Below are 22,750 nucleotides of genomic sequence, written 5' to 3' on the forward strand. Positions count from 1 at the left end.
GACAAAACGGAAACAAAGTGAAGATGCAATGTGGCATTCATGCCAATGTGAAACTACCCTAACGCTGTGGAATCGATTTGGATTTTCCCCTGGAAAATCTGCATCAAAATTTGGATGTTATTTTCCAATACAGATTATTTAATGAAAAGTTCTATGTTGTTGAAAAATCATAGCATATACCTCACAGCAAACAGGACATGTCCATAGAACTGGCAATCCCTTTGGGAATCCCGGTGTAAAATCTGTGCCAAAATATTCAGTGTGAACTGAACGTTAAAGGACAGATTAACTGATGGCAGATGATTAGTACTCACCTCCCTGTCCCATCCCTGTTTGAAGTTATCTTATTATGTTATACCTTCGAACAACCGCATTTTGGGAAATTTTAAAAGCATTTTTTTCTCAAAAATGTGAGTTTTGCAAGATATAAGGAAATAAGATTACTGCAACCTGGGATGGAGCGGGGAGGTGAGTACTTACTCTTCCATCAGAGAATTCGATGGTAGATGTGGAGAAAGTTCCAAAAGAGAGCTGAGGCACATGAAGCTATCCATATCCAAATATAGCAAATTTGCCCAAACTCTTTTACACTTGTAGACTGATTTCCCTATCCACATACAGAATAGAAGAAATTTTTTAGTTAAATAGTTTCATAATTTATCAGATAAATAATCAGACTAATATGAACCCTAAAGTTCAAATCCATTAAATATGTATAAAACAGCTGGTTGAAAAATAGCTGTGTTGATGCATCAATACTTCTTGATTTTAGAGCACTTATGTTGGCTACAGATTATCTCATCTCCGCTTGTGAAGAGGATGGTTGATCTAGTGTACCACATTACTGCTAAATCTCTTATTCCTTGGCAAAGGGCATGACAAGCATTTACACTCTCCATATTCAAGTGCCTGGTACAGGTGGTCGGGGACCAATAGTTACATAAAAATTCAAGGAGCACTTCATAATTTTTTTACTGCCTTCTAATAATTGCTCAGATTCACAATTAGCTGAGTTATGTTAATTTTCAGGCTTCGTGTTGTCATTTATAATTATGTACATTTTGTTGTATAACTTGTAAATACATTCTTTGAGGTTTTCATATGTACCTTAATGGTTATTATTATTATCTATTAATAGAGCACCATTGATTCCATGGTGATGTAAAATCATTCAGGGGTTCACATTCTTTACATTGTGAAATTCTGGCTAGAAGAGATGTGATTTCTGGCTGAGAGAAGTCCATCTATGAGGAATTTACTTACCCCATCACCGGAGTTCACAGAAAGTGCATTGTCTGACTCGAATGCTCTAAGATCGGGCAACCGATATCCTGCATGTGTCACTTCCCCGCTCAGGACCTACAGAGTTCACCATCTTTTTAGTGTTGCATGTTAGGGCTAGGGCTTGCAACACGATTTGTAAGTTAAATCCCGCACTTAGTCCGAATCTGTCAGATCGTCCTACTGCAGCCCCCCCCCCCCCCCTGATTTGTGTAGCATGGAAGCTAGCACAGCTGTGGCAAAAAAAAGGGTCGCAATGCACTGGCTACTTAAATACCGGTTTAAATACCGTTTTTTCCCATTTAAGATGGAAGATAGGGCACAGTCGGAAAAAAGTGTGTTACAAAGCCTAAGTAAATGTGCCCCTTTGTGTTGTATGCATAGCAGTGGTATTGAAAACTGAAGGACAGTTAGCTTTCCTGTGCCAGTTCTGTAGATGGAGAAGAGTAGAGGTCCGAGTATAGAACCAACAGAGAAGGGGGTAGGTGAAGAAGTGGCGTGATAGGGTATCTATCATCTATGGAGAGAAAATTGAAGTGTTTTGACTAATTTTAACTTTATACATTCATCATATGAATGCTGTGTATTTAGTAGACACAAGTATGTATAATTCATAAACTTTCAAAGTAAATAATGCTACAATATTGAATATTGTACTACAAAATGATCACATTCAAGCATATAAAGAATCACAGGCACAAAACCTGTTGGAATCCAGGCATCTCCAGCCATTTAACCCCTTAAGGACCAGGCCCTTTTTCGTTTTTGCGTCTTTATTTTTCACTCCCCACCTTCAAAAATCTATAACTTTTTTATTTTTCCATGTAGAGAGCTGTGTGATGGCTTGTTTTCTGCGTAACAAATTGCACTTCATAGTGATTGCATTTAATTGTCTATGCCATACACTGGGAAGCGGGAAAAAAATTCTGAATGCAGTGAAAATGGTGAAAAAACGCATTTGCGCCGTTTTCTTGTGGGCGTGGATTTTAAGTCTTTCACTGTGCGCTCCAAATGACATGTCTAATTTATTAATTGGGTCAATACGATCACATGGATACCAAATTTGTATAGGTTTTATAATGTTTTCATACATTTACAAAAATTAAAACCTCCTGTACAAAAAAAAAATTCTTCATTTTGCCGTCTTCTTGCGCTAATAACTTTTTCATACTTTGGTGTATGGAGCTGTGGGTGGTGTCATTTTTTGCGACTTTTGATGATGTTTTCAATGCTTTTGTTTTTAAAATTGTACGACCTTTTGATCACTTTTTATTGAATTGTTTATATTTTTCAAAACGGCAAAAAAATGCCATTTGCGACTTTGAGCACTATTGTCCGTTACGGGGTTAAACGCAGTAAAAAAACATTCTTATATTTTGATAGATCGGGCATTTTCAGACGCGGCGATACCTAATGTGTTTATGATTTTTACTGTTTATTTATATTTATATCAGTTCTAGGGAAAGGGGGGTGATTAGAATTTTTAGGTTTTTTTAATATAATTTTTTATTATTATTTTTTTTTAATTAAAATTTTTTACTATTTTTCAGACTCCCTAGGGTACTTTAACCCTAGGTTGTCTGATTGATCCTACCATATACTGCCATACTACAGTATGGCAGTATATGGGGATTTTGCACACCATCTATTTCAATGTGCAGATCGCACATTGTAATAGATGGCCTAAAACATGATAGCCTCGGATCATTGTGTGATCCGAGGCTGTCATGGCAACGGATCGCCGCTCCCCGATGACGTCACGGGGAGCTGGCGATCGGAGCCAAGATGGCGGTGCCCACGCGCCGCCGGCTCGTTAATGCCGCCGGCAGCTTTGCCGGCGGCGATGAAAGGGTTAACGCCCGTGATCGGTACAAGCACCGATCGCGGGTGTTAGCGACGGGTGCTTGCTTCATTGTGAAGCAAGCACCCGGCGTGTATGAAGAGGGCTCAGCCCGTGAACCCTCTTCATACTACCCCATGCGTAATAAAACGTACAGGTACGTCTTATTGCGCTATGGGGTTAATTCTTAGATGAACAAGGGCCACCTTAAATTGGCTCTCAGCATCGGTCAGTCACACTTCAGTTGGACCCACTTATCTCCAGGTTTAGAAGAGATGTAGGGTCCATGCAAAATAAAATAAAACAAAGGCTTTCCACCATTTTTGTTTGTCTTTATTTTATTGTGCATTTTATATGCTAAAATTACAAACTTACACTATTCTATTATGATTTATTACAGAATATCAAACATATAATTGTTTTTGGTGCCATACTCAAAACACTATGAAATTGTACATTCTTGTCTACTTGAAGGACTTGAAGAATTCTAGAAATACATTACTCAGCTGCAGTTATAAAGCACTGCCTTCTTTGAGCATTTTCACAGACCATAGAGCATACTGATTAGTGTGGAGGAAAAGCTCCAAACTCTACCTTTGAAGTTGCTAAATGGTTAACAAAACACCTGGTAAATACATAGCAACTCTGAACCACATTAAAGTTTGCAAAATGTTCAGGATAAACCATTTTCCTTCTGAAGAAACAATCCCATTCTGAAAAACAAAGATTTCCGGGAATGAAAAACTCACAAAACATTAAGAAGAAAATGCTAACAACATAAATATTGCAAATTGCGAATTTACCAATTTGTGCCGAGAAGATGAGAAAAACACTCAAGCTTCACAATGGGACTCTGGTTAACAGTTTCTATAATGATCATGTTATAAGCAAACAAATTATGGCGCTGTAGAAAATGGTTTCCATCTAGAGTAAAAGTGGCTTTGAAAGTATGTATTTATTGCTGATTTCCCTCTAAAGTATTTATTTGCTACAACCAAAGGCAACAACCTTACTAAACTGTATTCATGTAGTAAAAGTAAAGAGTGCTCACTCCTTATATTCTGAATTACAGGAATTTTTCAGCAAAACTCTTGGGAGCCAGGAGTTCTGCTACATCTCCATGTTCCTGTGTCATGCCAGTGTCACAGCCGCACCCGTGATCCTCAGTACAGTTGCGGGTAAACCAGTGCCCTTCACTGTGGCGTGGTTACCCTCCAGCCTGGACTTACCTCTCCAATGCTCCTGCTTCCCAATTAGGCCGCGATCCAGCTGTCTGACTAGGCCACGTGCATTCCCGCTTACTAGGGTGTGCGCGCAAGCCGGCTCTTCAGGATTTAAAGAGCCAGCGTCCTCCTGATTGGCGCTGGCTAATCCAGCTCGCCCTTATAATCCGGCACCTCCCTTCCTTCCTCTAGGGCAGTGATGGCGAACCTTTTTTTTTTTTATAAAGGAGGTTCTTTATTCAGTATTTAGCAGTGTTTAACATATTATATAAAACAACCGTACATTACATCTTGAGTTGGCTATTAACCCAATACTTATACAGAGATGTTAATCATACAAACACTTTGCATTACTCCCCTATGTTTTTACCTATGTTATAAATCAAAAAACACTTAAACCGGCGTAGTCCCCAAGTTATCAATAGCTAAGGGCCTTGCCTTGTGCAGCAGCGGAGTGTAATAGAGTCTATGGACCGCGCTAAACTGTATCACCCTAAAATTCCAATTAAGTGAGCATCCCTTCATGTTCTTATAAATCCTCCCCCATTCAATGCTGTCGAGTGCCCCAATCTCCTCCTGCCATTTTACCTTTGACCCGTGCACAAACTTATTTGAGTGCTCCTTCACAACGTGTCTATAAATTTTAGATACAATTTTGGTAGTGCTCGTGGCTGTTCTAATCAGCTCCAAACATTCATGTGATACTTTTTTTAATTTAATCAAATGTTTACCCCTTTTCAGTGCGTGAACCAATTGCATATACATAAATATATGATTCCCTTGCAGCCCGTGTTTAGTTTTTAATTGCTCAAACGAAATGACCTTATCTTCAATTACTACTTGTGATATGTACTTCACACCTCTTTTAACCCAGAACCCCTTGCTCAGTAGGGATTTTAGATCTGGCAACTTATCATTTAGCCATAGTGGTGACTCTTCTAGAAAACCTTGAATGCCTAGCATCTCCTTTAGTGCTACCCAGGACCTATGAAAAGAGCTACATAAATCCCATTTAGAAAACGGTGCTTCCAGTAACAGAGAGGATTCTAGTAGCTCAAAAATGCTACCAACTTTACCCTCCGTCAGGTCTACCAGATTCGCCAGGATTGAATTCATCTCCCAATTGACGAAATTGCCTAACTGGGCTGACAAATAATATCCCTTAAAAAACGGGAGGCCTAAACCCCCTTCTCCTATTGCATTATATAGATAACACATCTTTATCCTAACTCTCTTTCGGCCCCATAACAGGTCGTTCAGTATAGCCTCCAGTAACTTAAAGAAACTGTCATCTATCCAAATTGGACAGGCGGATAGTGTAAACAAAATCTTAGGGAGTAGGATCATTTTAATTAAACCTATCTTGTCAGCCTTTGTGAGTGGCATTTTACTCCAGGTCCCTACCTTGCGCCTTACCTCCTGTAGCAACGGTTTTAAATTAGTGCTCTCAAAATCACTTATTCTTCTAGTGACCATCGTGCCCAAATATTTAAACTGGTCCATACATAGTAACAAGTTCATATTCATGAAATATTCCTGTACCTCTGGACATAGTGGCATAAGTATCGACTTCTGCCAGTTGATATCCAACCCTGAATATCTTCCAAATTCTCTAATTAACTGAAATGCTCTCGGGACAGATTGCAAAGAGTCACTAAGATACATTACCATATCGTCTGCATATAGACAAATCTTGTCCTTTGTGCCACAAGCCCCTCCCCCCTTAATCCCGGGATCTTCCCTAATCATTATTGCCAGGGGTTCTATATACAAAGCAAACAGGAGTGGGGATAGCAGGCACCCCTGACGGGTGCCCCTAGATAATGAAAAGAAATCAGAAAAGAGATCCCCTACTTTTATTTTAGCTACTGGGCAACAGTACATGCTTTTAACAAAACCAATAAATCTATCCCCTATGCCAAACCTAGCCAACACCTTCCAGAGGAAGCTCCACTCCACCCTGTCAAACGCCTTAACCGCGTCTAAGGACAGGATGGAGCGGAGATCCCCCCGGCCCATCTCTATCGCTGCGTGAATCCTGAGCATACATTCACTGATCTTTCGTTTAGGGATAAACCCTTTCTGGTCCGTGTGTACAATGTCCTGAACTACCTTCTGTAGTCTACATGCCAAGGCCTTCGCCAGTATTTTTAGGTCAGTATTTAGTAATGATATTGGGCGAAACGACCCCACTTCTAGCTCGTCTTTACCCTTCTTGGGGATTAGTATAATATTGGCCTCCGCCATCGTCCCTGATACTGAACCAGAGAGAAACCCTGCCTTGAATGTTTCCAGCAGACGTGGGAGCAGTGTTTTCTCATGTTTCCTATAAAAGCTAAAGGGAAACCCGTCAGGGCCTGGGGTGGAGTCTCTAATGCACAAGTTTAATGCCTCAGAGATCTCCTCCAACAGTAGCTCAGAATCCAAATAATCCCGTTGGACATGAGACACCGTAGGAAATGGCACCTTCTCCAAAAAATTATCGATTTCTATCCCTTGTACTACTGTCTGTGTCCTATATAAATTAGAAAAAAAACTCCTAAACACCTGTGCAATCTGTCCCGGGGCATTCTTTATGGTACCGTCCTGATCCCTAATAGCCACAATAGTTCTGCCACCAGCCCCAGAGGACCGTACCATATTTGCCAATAATTTGCCGGATCTACTACCCTCCACAAAATATTTTTGGCCCTGAAAGAAAACTTTATGTTGGGGTTTTTTGGTCCAAAAACTCCTGTAACTGGGCCCTTGCCTCATTGACCTTTAATCTATTCACTTCCCCGGGTATACAAATGACCGCTTGTTCTGCCGCCTCCAAAGCTTCCTTCAATCTTTTCTCCTTAACCTCAAAGGTCTTTCTAGCGTGACTGATCTTATTCCTATATATTCCCCTTATAAATGCTTTGAAAGCATCCCATAGTATTCTACTGTCCTGCTCTTGAGAATTCCTGGACCAGAATTCCTGGGTGATATTCTCCATATCTATCTGCGGTTCCAAAATCGAAATCCAGTACGGATTTAACCTAAAGCTACGTACTTTGTTTCCTTCATGTGTCTTAACAGAAATCATAACGGGGCTGTGATCCGATATCGGGCAGGTTTCGTAGGACATTTTCAAGATCTTCTTGTAAAAACCTGAATTGGCTAGGTAAAGGTCAATACGGGATAAGGTGCCATAGGAGCGGCTCATACAGGAGAAAACTCTACGATTCCCATACAGACTGCGCCAAACATCTATCCATTCCACCTCATCACAAAACCGCGCCAGTGGCGCCTTCCCCTCGCCCCCAATTGTTAGCTTACTGTCTAGTGATATCCTATCTCGACCTTTATCCATGATGGCGTTAAAATCGCCCATGATCATTAGGGCACAGTTACCCTTATCTTCCATAAATCCGAGTAGGTCTTTAAGTACATTAAAAGAAAAAGGGGGCGGAATATAAATAAATGCCAATGTAACCATACCGCCATAAAGTCTCCCAAACAAAAAAATATATCTCCCCTCTTTATCCACTTTTTGCTGATATATATCAAAATCAATGTCTGCATGGATCAAGACTGTAACCCCTCTGGAATAGATACTACCAAAAGAATGAAATTCACGGATTGCCCATTTCTTCTTGAATCTGTACGAGTATTTTTCGATTAAATGTGTTTCTAATAGACAAATAATAGCTGGCAAGTGTTTATTCACAGTATCAAATATTTGACATATTTTAACCCTGTCACTAGCTCCCCGGATATTCCACGTCACTATTCTGAGGATGTCAGCCATTCAAGCACAAAACAAAAAAAACAAAAAAAAAAACACCCCGTCCCTCTCCTGCTGCGGAAGTCCCCCCGCCACCCCTTTTCCCATATCCCCCACCATGACCCATCGAACGTCTTCTCAATGGGTAACTCTACACCTCAACGCCATCCCCCCGCACCCTTCCAGCCTCCCAACATGGTGATACCTCCTTAACCACGAATGCCTTGTCTGTCTAGCCATTCAGATGCTTCCTCTGGATTCGTAAAGAACCAGGTTCGCTCCTTAAAAATAACTTTTAATTTGGAGGGAAACAAAAGGGCATATTGTATTCGCCCTTGCCTTTTGAGTCTCTCTGGAAAAATCAGGATAAATGTAAACTTTCTGACCATTGACAGTTATTTCCTGTTTTTCCCTACTTTTTTTCATAATCAGGTCTCGGTCTTGAGAGCTAATTAGCTTAGCCAATATGGCTCTAGGAGGAGAGCCTGGAGCCAGTTTTTTAAAAGGAATCCTGTGTGCCCTTTCAACACCGAAAACTGAAGAAAAATCACCTTTCCCGAAGGTGTCTTCCAACCATTTTTGTATAGTTTTGGATAGGTCCCTAGGCTCTTCTCCCTCCGGGAAGCCCACTATTCTGACATTCGACCTCCTTGACCTGTCCTCCAAATCTGTTAATTTTAGCTGTAGACCTGTGTTTTCCTTCTTCACTATGTCCAAGTCGGCCTTAAGGTCTTTAACCTGTACCTCCAATTTCTTGTAGCTATAAACCATATCTTTGCTCTTTTCCTTTATTTTATTGATTTCTTCGCGAATCAGTTTAATATCTACATTTAGACCGCTGATCTGTTCATTAACACTTTCTATTGCAGCCTTTGACTCCTCCACTGAGCTTTTGGTATCTCTGACTGCTGTCAGTATTTCGGTCAGCAGAGAGTTTAATTCCTGAGGGAAGCCTTCCCTTTGCATGGTCTCTAAACTGAGACCCCCCTCCCCCCCTGTCGCCGCATCTTTAACTGTATCTTTAGCACCTTGCTTGGTTTTAGGGGGGGTGATTTCCATATTTTTTCCAAGCTCCCCCCGGATTTCCTCACATTAGCTTTAGGAGGCATTGCACACCCTTAATATAACACTGGCATAGCAATAAACAATAGAAACCAACAGGGTTCAAGGGACGAAAATTTCAAACAGTTTGTTATCAACAGTAATCCTAGGGAAAAAGAAAACAGTGATAATAACATTAAGCTATTTTACAAGCCAAACAGGTTAAGTTGTTAGTCCAATATAAAGTGGTTAAGTATATATATTAGGCTGACGTAAACTGTTAAACTGACGTAATGGTGGACAGAGCCATCAGTTCTCAGAAAGCGGCACCTCAAAAGATAAAACTGCTTCAGAGTGTGGCGCCACTTCAACCTTAAATGTTAGCGCAGATTAGTCTTGGTTAAGCAGAATGTGGAAAAAATACATATTAGTCCCGACTGAAGACAAGCCAGAAAGCCAGCGACAGATTGCGTCCGTAATAAGAGCCGCTATATGCCGTTCCGGGGCCTCCGAGAGCAACACTGCGGAGGGTAGAGTCACTATAATGCGTAAGCCCTGTCCTGCCCTAAATATTAGTGCATGTTAGTAACGGATAAGCAGGATAAAAAGGCATGCTTGTTAGTACGGATTAAAGGATGGCCACTGAGCCAGCGGCAGTTGTGACCACAGCAGAAGCAAGCCAGGCATTTAGTATTTAGCTTATTCCTTAGCCACTTATACTCTAGAAGACACCACCTGCCATTAATAGCAATAAAGACAGTGTGTACTCCTAGAAAAGGAGGTATTATCCACAGAGGCAGTAAAGCACACAAGTCCTCCTTGCCCAAAAAAAAAAAAAAAAAAACCTCCTCTTCTGCCAGCCACGGTCAATAACAGGTGGGCTACAGGAACCAAATCGCAAGTTCAAAAAGGCGACAAGTAGCAAAATTAGATTAAAGTCTCACCAGGCTCTTCCCCCACCGGGTCTTCAGAGCCTCCAAGCGTTGATGCCGCAGGCCATCATTAGCAACTATTGCCAGTACTCAGACTTGCTGTTCAGTCCATCACGGCTTAGCGTTGCTGATCCAAATAGCCCTGTCCGTTCCAACTGTTGTCTGCAGCGTCCGGGACCTTTTTAGTTGACTTGCATACCAGCCCACTACATGTCGTCAGCCTCAGCAGGAAGAGCTGCCCGCAACACCGGCAACCGCAGCCATCGGCGCACGTAGGTATTTTCAATTCCGGGCGCCCGTGGACGCCACTCGGATCGCTGCTGTGTCGAGCGAGCACCCGGAGGCCGGAAGGGGCGGGGCGTGCGGCAGTGACAAGCACCTCACGTCATGCCGTCCAGCGTCCAGATGGCGAACCTTTTAGAGGCCGAGTGCCCAAAATGCAACCCAAACCCTTCTGACTTGAAGCGAAGTGCCACCACAAAAATGTAACTAGAATAACAAGGTTTTAATTAAGAAAACATAGCTCAAACGTTACAATCTTTTGTATTACAATAAAAACACTATCAACAGTGTACCGCTTTGTAGTATAAAATGCATACAACTTGTCGCCATGTAGTATAAAATGCATACAACTTGTCGCCATGTAGTATAAAATGCATACAGATTGTCGCCATGTGGTATAAAATGCATACAGCGTGTCGCCATGTAGTATAACATGCATACAGCGTGTCGCCATCTAGTATAAAATGCATACAGCATATCGCCATGTAGTATAAAATGCATACAGCGTGTCGCCATGTAGTATAAAATGCATACAGCTTATCGCCATGTAGTATAAAATGCATATAGCTTATCACCATGTAGTATAAAATACATACAGAATATATATATGTATATATATATATGTATATATATATATGTGTGTGTATATATATGTATACACATATAAACACCTATATATACACATCACATACATATACACCTACATATACACATCACATACATATACACATCACATACATATACACCCACATATGCACATCACATACATATACACATTACATACACATAGACATAACATACACACATTACATACATATACACATTACATACAGAGCGGAGGAGAGGGGGGAGCGGAGCGGAACGGGACAGAGGGAGCAGAGCAGTGCGGAGCGGACCAGGACAGAGCAGAGCGGACAGGGAGGGAGCAGAGCAGTGCGAAGCAGACCGGGAGGGAGCAGAGCGGAGCGGACCAGAGCGGACCGGGAGGGAGCAGAGCAGAGCGGGAAAGAGGATTTGCCAGCCGGCATGCATGGGGTGTCAGCCATGGTGGCGGCACAGGCTGGCCGGCAGGCGGGCGCACGTAGTACGGGGGGGGATTTCTGGCGTCAGCATAGGTGGACTGGCGGGAGGCAGCATGGACGGCGGGCGCAGGTGCGCCCCTGGTTCTAAGGGAGCGGAAATTCAGTCAGCGCTCCCTGTCAGTCAGCAATAAATACTGCGCATGCGCGAAAACTCTGCAGTTCTGTCTATGGAGCGGCGCGTAGTTCCGCCGCTCACATAGACAAATTTTTACGGGCAGCGGGCAGAGGCTTACCGGCGACGGTACGTGTGCCAACAGAAACGGCTTTGCGTGACGTCTGTGGCACGCGTGCCATAGGTTCGCCATCGCTGCTCTAGGGATTTTCCAGGTTTCCATAGCTTCCATAGCTGCTCCTTTTGAAGAGAAAGTCTTTCAGCGTTTTGAGACACTCCTGTCTCCAGCGTTCCCAGACGTTCCTGTCTCCAGCGTTCCCAGATGCTCCTGTCTCCGGCATTCTACAAGGAACTTCCAAGATTTCCACACCACGCTTCTCACAGCGGTTCACACCGAGGAGAAAGCCCATTAGCGTTCCCAGACGCTTTCCTGTCCTCCAGCATTTCCAGGCGCCTCCGTATTTTCCTGTGTGTCTCTTGGCCCTGGCACTTCTGGCTACGTTCAGGAGCAGAAGGCCTGAATTATTGAATCAAGACCAGAGAGCAGAAGCAAGGTAAGTATGCCTTTGCTACCACCTGCAGACCCCCTGTCATTATGATCACAGAAGAAAAATATTATCAAATTTTTCTAAAAGTTTTTTGAATTGAAATTCACCATGGATATTTAGTTTAAAAATATAGAAGTACTTTTCTTGTTACCATCTTCTAGAATCCTCTTCTGCATCAATAATTCCAATGCCATAAATAGCCTAGTAATTACTAGATGTGGATAGTTACAGTAAATTAAAGAAAAATATGCAAAGATATTAACTCTTAGACAGATATACTATACTTATCAGCTATGCAGATGTAATAATACTACTCTGAAGTTAAGTAAGCCATACTATCTGTGTAGCAATAACGGCTAAATAAAAGGAAATATGTTATGGCACAAAGTATAAAATATTTATTTCAGACAATTCTGCCCAAGCTACAAGCGGCAAATAATTAAATTTAAAGAGGCCACCAGCTTTCAATTAACCAGCAGGTAGATTATGTCAGTAAATCCACATGAAAAAATTATAATGCAGAAGGTCATAAATATGAGGGCTATGTGCCAAGGAATTGCATCATATAAACACCTGATCAAAAGAGGTGATAAAACTTTTAGTAGGATTAAACTCTTCCTGCTGTAAATCTGTACCCTAGATGGCAGTGGTAGTGCATCTACATTTCTTATTGTAAAGGCACTGCTTAGGGGAAACAGGGGGTATAAATGTAACACCCTATACTCACCTCTCTCCGGTGCTCCAGTGCAGCTAGTTGCCTCCCGTCACCACTAGTCTATGTTTGTGTATGGAGACTTAGTGGGGTTGTGATGTTGACAGCCCACACCCACTACAGCCTCTGGCTACAACATGTAGCATCTATTGATGTTATGCTTATAAATGTCCTTAAATAATATAAATATACCGGAGAGAGGTTATTACAGCTTGATTGTAATTTTTATACCACCTGGTGCCGATATTAAACATAAACTTAATCCTAGACAACCCGGACAATCAGGCTCATCCTGTGTAAACCGGACTCCCCTAAAGTGCAGGGAGAAGCATTTTTTTGTAAAAGAAATAAAATACAGCGTTCGAGGTGAAAAAACTGTTAACGGGTACCTGTCACGAGAAATTTGCCTAATAAACCAATAGGAGTATGTTGTCAAACAGTTGAGCAGCCTCTAGATCAGTGGTTCTCAACCTGTGGGTCGCGTCCCCGGCGGGGGTCGAACGACCAAAACACAGGGGTCACCAAAAGCCATCGGAGCCACGATTCTATTGCATTTTTTGGCACCAATACAATATTTTTGTACATGGTTTGGAGTCACTGCAACATGAGGAACTGTATTGTGGAGTCACAGCATTAGAAAGGTTGAGAACCACTGCTCTAGATGATGTTTCACACGATGGAGAGAAGTATGAAGGGAAAACATGATCTATTTCCTCCCAGCAACTAAGTCAACCAATGGGTAGCAACAATGTTTACCTAAAAAACCTAACTACTGAGCTTTATTTAAAAGTAAAAGAGAACATTAAAAGAGCAGTGCATAATAAAATATCCCAGATGTTTACTGATTTTTTGCTTATAAGAACACATTGAAATAAGACTATTCTTCACTTTGCAGGTGTTCGCGCGTGTCTCCCGCTAAGTTAGGAGATGTTCGGAACATCTGGAATGTGAAGAATATTGTTCTTTCAATGTGTTCTGCACTTAAATGGTCCTGTATTCACTGTTTTTAATGTTTTAATTCTATTCTTCACTTTGCAGAGGTGCGCGCGTGTCTTCCGATAATGTCGGAGATACATTGAAAGAACACTATTCTTCACATTACAGATGTTCCGAACATCTCCTAACTTAGCAGGAGACACGCGCGAACAACTGCAAAGTGAAGAATAGTCTTATTTCAATGTGTTCTTACAAGCAAAACATCAGGAAACATCTGGGATATTTTATTATGTAATAAAAATACTGTTCTTCACTTAATTTAATGCTCGATCTCGAGCCGGCGAGATACTCGTCCGAGAAACGAGCCGGTCCGAGTATGCTAATACTCGACCGAGCAGTATACTCGGACGAGTATACTCGCTCATCTCTAGTGATAAAACTATGCTTAATAGAAACCAATAAAAGATGCTAAGCTCATGAGCGTGGTGGAAAGAGAATCAAATAATGTAACTGCTCATTTAGTGACTGAGTGGCCAGGGGCAACCAAGGTCATTTGGCATCACTGCAGGAGAGTATAGTAAGTACTTTACAAAGCACTCTACCCTAAGAACAAACCATAAACTACCAAAACAGAGCCTACTGCAGTCTCCCTCTTTTCGGTTAGTGATGGTTAACCCATAGATTTCCCCTGCCTTAGACTCCCCCTCTTACAGGGTCACAGGGATATTAGGTGACCTCATCAGATGTGGGCACATCTGCAGTAATCTCTGGTAACCTATGATGGACCCCAAGTAAATTTAGTAATGCCACTGTTGGGGCAACATTAGCAGCCCCTCACAGCGGAACTGTGTCAATGAGACACATCCTACAATATAAGAGAATGCTTATACATACATCATAGCGGCTTCAGATGGGTGTGCCATTTTACTTCTGCAAAGAGCACATCTCCTTTTGTTGAGTCAGTCTTGTGTCTGTCTTCCTAATACTTAATTAATGGGTTGTTACTAGGGTCAGACAGTAGGTGTTCTCCTTAAAGAGAGATTGCCAATTAAGGCCACCTTAAAGGCATGTGGAGACTTAAAGCCATAGATGCTCCTCTAGGGAATTCTGGGAAGAATGCAAATATGTTTGCCAAGGTGTTGAATTGAAAACAATGCCTCATTTTGCTACCTTGAAAGGTAGCCTTAACACCGAGTGTGACCTACAAGAAGTCTAAAAACATGATGTGGGATTAAGCCAAACCAGTATATCTATTCCAGGAGGAACAGACTCCCAACTGTAGACAGCACTGTTTCGCCCTGGTTGGGTCTCCTCAGTACAGTGTAGGGAACTGGTTTGGCTGTGTGAGAGGCTATTGACTAGGGTCACACAGTAGGTGCTCTCCTTAAGTAGAGATTGCTAATTAAGACCACCTTAAAGAAACCTTAGTCATGAGCGAACAAGTTCACATTTATAAAACCCCTTTGGGGTCTGGCACCTATTGTGGGTGTTAAACTGTTAAAATGATACTGGCAAAGTCACCAGTGCAAGTAGAGTCACTATGGGCATACGCGCACCAGTAGTGGCATGTAACACCATTTTAGGGGCTTTGTCGCTCCCTATGATGTCATTGTGAACCGCCGATCCTCCTAAAAATGGTGCCGCTTGGGGGACTTGAACTGCAAACAGGAAGAACCCGAATACTAGTTGTTGCCATCATCTATTGAGAATTTGTGGGCAATAGCTCATTTAGAAGTAGATTTTTGTAGATTTTTGTAAAATATTGGTGGCCAACACTTCTTTCACCTGCTGTATATATACTTGGAAACGTTAATGGAAAAAAAGCAATTTGACATGTACAAAACATTTTCATTCAGTCATATTAAGGAAAGAATTCTTTGGCCATGAAGCTCCTGGCTTGGCCAGTAAGGGGTTACAGGCATATTGTACTTGTAAACAGGATGTTTTTATACTAAAAACAGAATAAGTCATCGTCTCTGAGGAAAGAGCACAACATCAATCACTGCCGATTGCGCCCATGTACTGTATAGCTCATTTGTAAATTGTTTTCCTTTTCCGCTTCGCTGTGTTGTGATCTTTATTTTTGGCTGCAGCACATTTGGTTTTTTTGGTCTTGCTATTTTCAGCAATTATTTTGGAGTTTATTCCTATATATATTTATTGTGGGTTACAAGTTTTACATCAAAAAGGACTTTTCACAATTTTGTTTTATCTCCAATTCTATACATTTTTGTACACCTTTTTTTTATTTAGCCCCCAACCCCCACATTCCTCTATTGTTACTTTTGGAAATCAATATGCAAATTATGCTACTATCAGGTGGGCAGTCCTGGGATGGAACAGACACTCCGGCACCACCCACCAGACAATATGTAGCTTAATTATCATGTTGTGTTTCAAAACTGAGTGTACTGATGGCTTGGAAACACGTCTGATTCTGAAACTATCAAAACCATAATGGCCTGCGGTTTAGGTTTGTAGGAGGAATGGAAATTCATCAAGGTCGCTGAAATAATCCTCAGAATTTTTTCTTTGTAATATGATTTCTCTTTGATAAAACTTTACAAAATACTCAGAATGGATGTAAGCAAATAAAAATGAATCCAAAACAAAGCACTTTGCATTTGTACCAAGCGTTTCATCTGGTTCTCTAAAGCTAAGATAACTAGCACCATAAACCTTTTTGTGGTTTTATGGCAAAACTTTATTTAAAAAAAATCAATGTATGTCTTAAAGGGAACCTTTCACCAGATTTTCTACAGCTTGTGACTAATTCCTACTAGTTCCCCGGCATAAACACCCTTCTTTTAGCTAACAATTATTTCGCTAACATCCCTATAAATCAACTTTATTTTACACTAGCTATAGCTCCCGGCGTTGCCCAGACTATAACAAAATAGAATGGGTTAACAAAAAGTATTTTATCTTTATCTATCTCTCTGTCTGATTGTCTCTCTCTCTCTCTCTCTCACTGTCTCTATGTCTCTGACTCTCTTTGTGTCTCTGTCTTTCTCTGACTGTCTCTATCTGTCTCTGTGACCATTTCTGTCACTGTCTATCAATCTCTGACTATCCCTGTCTCTGATTTTCTCCAACTGTCTCTCTCTCTGACCGTCTCTGTCAGTGATGGACTCTGGCTTTGACTGGCTCCAACCATGTCTGTCTGTCTATGATTGTTTCAGTCTTTCAGCGTCTGTGATGGTGTCTGTGTATCTCTGACCATTTTTTTCTCAGAGTGTCTCTAACTATCTCAGGAGAATATTACTACCTGGAGGCTGCAGGATTTGTGATGATGTCATGATCACATGACCTGTTGGTGAAAGCAGTGCACAGAGCTGGGGACATTACTGGTGTGCTGTGTGGGGGACATTACTTATGGGGCTGTGTGGGCACATTACTGGGGGACTGTGGGCACATTACTGGTGGTAACTTTGTGTTGATCATTACTGGGGTGATGTGTGGGGGACGTTACTGAGGGGGATGTGTGGGGCACATTAGTGGGGGGCTGTATGGGAGACATTACTGTCGGGTTGTGTGGGAAACATTACAGGGGGTATGTGGGGGATATCACCAGGTTCTGCGTGATGACATTTTTTGGGATGTGTTCACAGATGGCACTAGGACGGGCCTTGGTTTTGATTCCAGTGAAACGCATGCCATCGTTAAAGAACACCTGGTGTCTTGTATTGTTTAAATGCAAGGCAAACGTGTGAATGCAGCTCTAGGGTGCAGTGACTAGGGGGTTATGTACAGGAGTGGGTATTACTGAAAGCGTGATACACATGCATTGGGGCCCGTGATCCAGATCAGGGCAATGCATTGAACACTGCATATACCAGACACCATTACTATCACTGAACTGAGGTGAGTTGCATAAAAGTTTACAAACTGATTTTTTTTAACATTGCAGCCATGGAAAGGAACCATTTAGGGATAAGGGCAATGATTATTTTGGGTGGGTTACTTTAAAGGAAACCTACCACTTGTAGTGGCAGGTTTCTGATGGAAATACCGGGCACCAGCTCAGGGTGAGCTGGTGCCGGAGCTTATTTTCGTTAGTGTTTTAAACCGCGGTATCGAGGTTTAAGACACTTTTTAAACTTTATAGCCGGCGCAGGCAGGTACGCGCTCGGCGCTTACCGTGCGCGCGGCTACATAGGAAGTGAATGAGAGCCGCGCGCATGGTAAGCGATACCGCGATACCGTGGTTTAAAACACTAACGAAAATAAGCTCCGGCACCAGCTCACCCTGAGCTGGTGCCCGGTATTTCCATCAGAAACCTGCCACTACAAGTGGTAGGTTTCCTTTAAATAGTAGGTTGTTCTTAAGAAGAGTATAGTGAACTCTCACTATATAGAGTACTACAGTATGTGAGTAAGATGAATATTGAGGAGATTGACATGACAAGAGATATATACAGTATTGTGATTGATGGCTAAATCTACACAAAAAGTTCATACAAATTAATAGGGGTCTCGGAGAAAGGGTATTCAATTTACATTTGTAATGAGGATGTGGTAGTAGGCAGCTTGATGGTAACATCACATCAATTAAAAAGATTGTCAATAAGAATTAGGCACATCTGTGCAATGCCGTATGACTCTGCTCTGTTAAAGGAACAGAACAATGAAAGCAAGTGAAGTAAAAGTGACACAAACAAAACCCAAAAGATCACATTGGCTACACCTTGTATTTAAGTGTTTGTTACTTTAGCCTTTTAGCCTTCTTACATTTTTTTTCCTCTTTTCCTCTTAAACTCTTTCTTTCTTTAAACATTATGGTGCTTATTTACTAAGGGTCCACGGCCGCACTTTCGTCAGACTTTCCGTCATTTTAGGTTTTGCACAGCTGTTACGGGTATTTAACAGTGGATTGAGTAGCATGCGATCAGATTTTGGCAAAGCTGCACTGGCTGTCATGCGACAGAATACGACTGATTCGGACTGAGTGCGGGATTTAACTTTCAAATTGTGTCCCAGGATAAAACACTTACATGCACCAGGAAGAAGAAGGTGAACTCTGTCGGACCTGAGCGGGGAAGCGACACATGCAGGATATCTGGCGCACCATCTTAGGGAATCGCAGCACAGCGCATGATCGTCGCACAATGCACTTCTGTGAACTCCTCCGGACGGATAAGTAAGTGTGCCCGAATTTGTTTTAGAATAATTATAGACCAGAAATCAGAAACTTGATCCAGTCATGTTGTATTTTATTTTTTATTTCTTCTGCATTTTATTCTACTTATCTACAAAAAGTGGGGGTCTATGAAAATATTACATATATTTATTATATTGACACAGTTGGTTTGGCCCAACTGGGAACCTGCATATTATCCAGTGGGTGCAATAAAAAGGTGCGTCCCAAAGACCAAGCAAATTTTTTTTCAGTATTTACATAGATGCAAACAGGCACCAAACAGGTATGTCAAATTTTTATGGTATTTTAATCCATTCCACACTGGCAAAGAAATCACCCTGTATATGTCCATAAATTAAATTATATGCAATAATGAGCAATGTCACAGGGGGAAAATATGTAGTTCCCTGGATCAGGGGAGTGCTGAAATTTGGACATCAGCACTTCTTACTTTATTTAACATCAAGGGTTAGCTTTCATTAATCTATAGTGTTTTTATATACATTCTGTTTATTACAACATCTGTCTAAAGTAGCAGAAAAGGAGACATTTCTGACTGTGTATCTATATTTCTCAGAAGTGAGTACCGTATTTTTCAGACTATAAGGCGCACAAAAAATCCTTTGATTTTCTCAGAAATCAAAGGTGCGCCTTATAGTCCAGTGAGCCTTGTATATGAACCTTACTTATAGACAACAGCTGCCTTGAACTGTGCACAGGTCTGCCACCTGCTGCGCCTTATATATGAACCTAGATGTTTTAGCAGGCATTTATTGATGGTGCGCCTTATAGTCAAAAAAAATAAGGTAATTTTCCGCAGATTGCTTTGCAAAAGAAAAACAGACTTGTTTACCAGACAAGCAGACAACCTGACCTTTAGAATGACAGGTGCTGTCTGGAGAAGTTGTTTACACTTTAGAAACTCTGCCATAGAATATAATGGGGACTTGATGGAAGTCTATGGGAAAATGATTTGTCATTGTGCTTGTGCTAAAATGTAACCACTCCTCCCCTGGTAAAAAGTATATAAGGAGAATAGTCCCAGTCCATAGTGTCTTGCAGTTAGGTAACAGAGCTTGGAGGAGAAGACTGCCAGTCTTCTCTGAGCAACCAGAAGAAGAAGCTGAGACGGGGATACTCTGCCATAGACCCTGGGCTCCTAGATTGTGACCAGAGTACCAGCCCATTGTGACCAGAGAGACAGCCCAGGCCTTTCCTTCTTCTCCCAGGAAGGAGATTGGAGAAGTCAGCCCTGTGATTTGCTGGTATTGCTTTGCACCTGAAATTCTCCAGTAAAGAAGGAAACTGTTTGGGATCATTGTCTTGGTGAAATGCCTTGATGTTCTCCTGAACACTTCCTTTTGGTATGGCTTTTTGGACTAATATGGAGAGCCTTTGGCCTTCAAACATGAGGTGTGCACTTTAGCATCCAAATAGTTCCATATTGGTCTATCCAGTCTTCCCACAGGAATTTATCCTAATTTTTTTGCAGGTTTGTCTAAATGCTATGGAGAAAACCTGATATGTTTGCTCCATGAACATGTTTTTGTTTAGAACTAGAGGTTTAATTGTGAGCGTGTATATAGAGCATGTTGCTTGGCTCTTTGGCAACTCTACTCTTTTTACTCCTCCCTCAGAAATCTGCATGTTTTCTTATAGTCAGGTTAAAAAGGTCTTGAGGCAGCTCTAAGGTTTTACCCATCATGAGACGTTTTTTATTTGGCACCTATGTAGGGAGACACCTTTTTTTAGGCCATCAGTTGAGCTAACTGAAATCATTTTTAACTAAGATTGCATTTTAATTACTGTATGATTTTCCCTGGTGTCATGACTTTTTGCTTCTCTCTCACTCTCACATTTTATTCCTGTGACATTTCTTATTTTTTACAAATGTACTTTCTAATACATTTTTAACTTTATTTTATGGACATCTATGGTTTGAATTCTTTGCCAGGATTGAATTGATACAAAAATATATCCATTGTCTTATCTTGTCTTGTGAAGCCTACCTTTTCTGTATGTTAGGATCCAGCACTACGGTGGAGGAGCGAATTTGTTGCTTTATATGCTCCCCCACCAATACACTTCTTTTATATTGTATGCAACATTGCATAGGTTTTCACAATCAATTCCTTCTATGACAGATGACATTAGTAAAAATCAATAATATATTAATACACTTAGGACTTTTCCATAAAGTTAATGTTGCATATAGTAATATCTATCTATCTACCTACTATATATATATATATATATATATATATATATATATATATATATATAAAATGATAGTAATGATACGTTTGCAGAGCATATCCAAAATATCTGGATTGAGCAGCAAAATCTTACTACGCAATTATTTTATGTCCCTTTAAAAATGATCCAAAGTGCTGTCTCAGCTGCTTTTAATCAATATGAGATCTAATTAAGTAGAATGTCATGCAGGTTTCCCATTAAGTGAAGTGCCTTGGCTGGAACATACCATGTGAATAGGTGGTAAGGTTTTTTTTGCTGATGGTATGGCTTTGCTAAACTGGTGCAGTCCATTTGTAGGTAGGAACCTTATAAATAGAGAAGGAGTAATCCTCCTGTTAGACAGGCAAAGCATGCCAAACAGTATCGCTGGAATTAGCTATATAATTTATACCCACTATAACATGAACATCTTGAAGGCGGAGGCAGCATAATAGGATTTTTCAACCTAATAATGATAATGGAATCCAGGAGCTTAGTAGAGGCAAAGAAAAAATGGGAATAGACCATTACTTACCTTAATGATCCAGCACAAGAATATAACAGATATTATGAAATATAGAAATGAGAAATACATTCTATCTATATATCTATCTTTTTATCTAGAAATAGATATATTTCTTTTTTATCATAATAGGTACTCAGACCTACCTAATATTTATTCTAAGGTAACAATTGGATTTTCACTATGTTATATTGCAATATAATTATGGCGACTGCAACAGAGGACGAGGTAACTGCACCAAAGTCTATTTCTAAGCCATGGACATTCTGCTTGGACATAATCAATCATATGGAATCTTGAAAATAGTTGTCCATTTTCAGCAAATAAGTGATATTGTCATACAATTTTCCAGTATATTTTCTGTATCAATTCCTGATGGTGTTCTAGATAGAAACCTGTCCATGGTCTTGTGATGAACACATAGGGGCTTATTTACTAAGGTCCCGCAGCCGCATTTCCGTCGAGTTTTCAGACGTTTTCAGGGATCACGCCTGGGATTGCGTTGCATGTGATTGTTTTGTGTCACAATTGTGCTGGCTTTCATGCAACACAAATCGGGGGGAGGGCCGTCAGACAATCTGACGGATTCAGACTACCCGTGGGATTTAACAAATCAATTTGTGTCGCAAGCCAAGCACTTACATGCACCAGCATATGTGTGCCTGTGTCAATCTCCTCACCTCTACACTCATCCAGCTCCCAAACCCCTCTGCCCTTCCTGTCATGTGCATTGAGGAGACAGGGGAAGAAGAGGGACAGTGTGAGGAGAGGAAAAATGTATGAGGAGACTGAGACGTAGATACACACTAACTGCAGCTATTGGAACCTATCACCAGCCAAAAATTACATTCCTGGTGATTGATTCACTTTAAATTATTTCCTTCTATTTGGGACAGTAGGTTTGATAGCCGCTTTATTGGGATTATTACTGTTAAATTCAAATGTTCAAATGTTCAAGAGTCAAATGAATAGATTTTTGCCAGAGTGGTTTCTCGTTAGGACATACACTTATTGTTAGCTGGCCATACACTTCAGATACTTGCCAGCTGGCAACTATTCCATTCCTAGTGGCTGATTATGCATGTGTCTTAGTATCATAGTATCATAGTATT

The sequence above is a fragment of the Engystomops pustulosus genome, chromosome 1, assembly GCF_040894005.1.
Source record: "Engystomops pustulosus chromosome 1, aEngPut4.maternal, whole genome shotgun sequence".
NCBI classification, from domain to species: domain Eukaryota; kingdom Metazoa; phylum Chordata; class Amphibia; order Anura; family Leptodactylidae; genus Engystomops; species Engystomops pustulosus.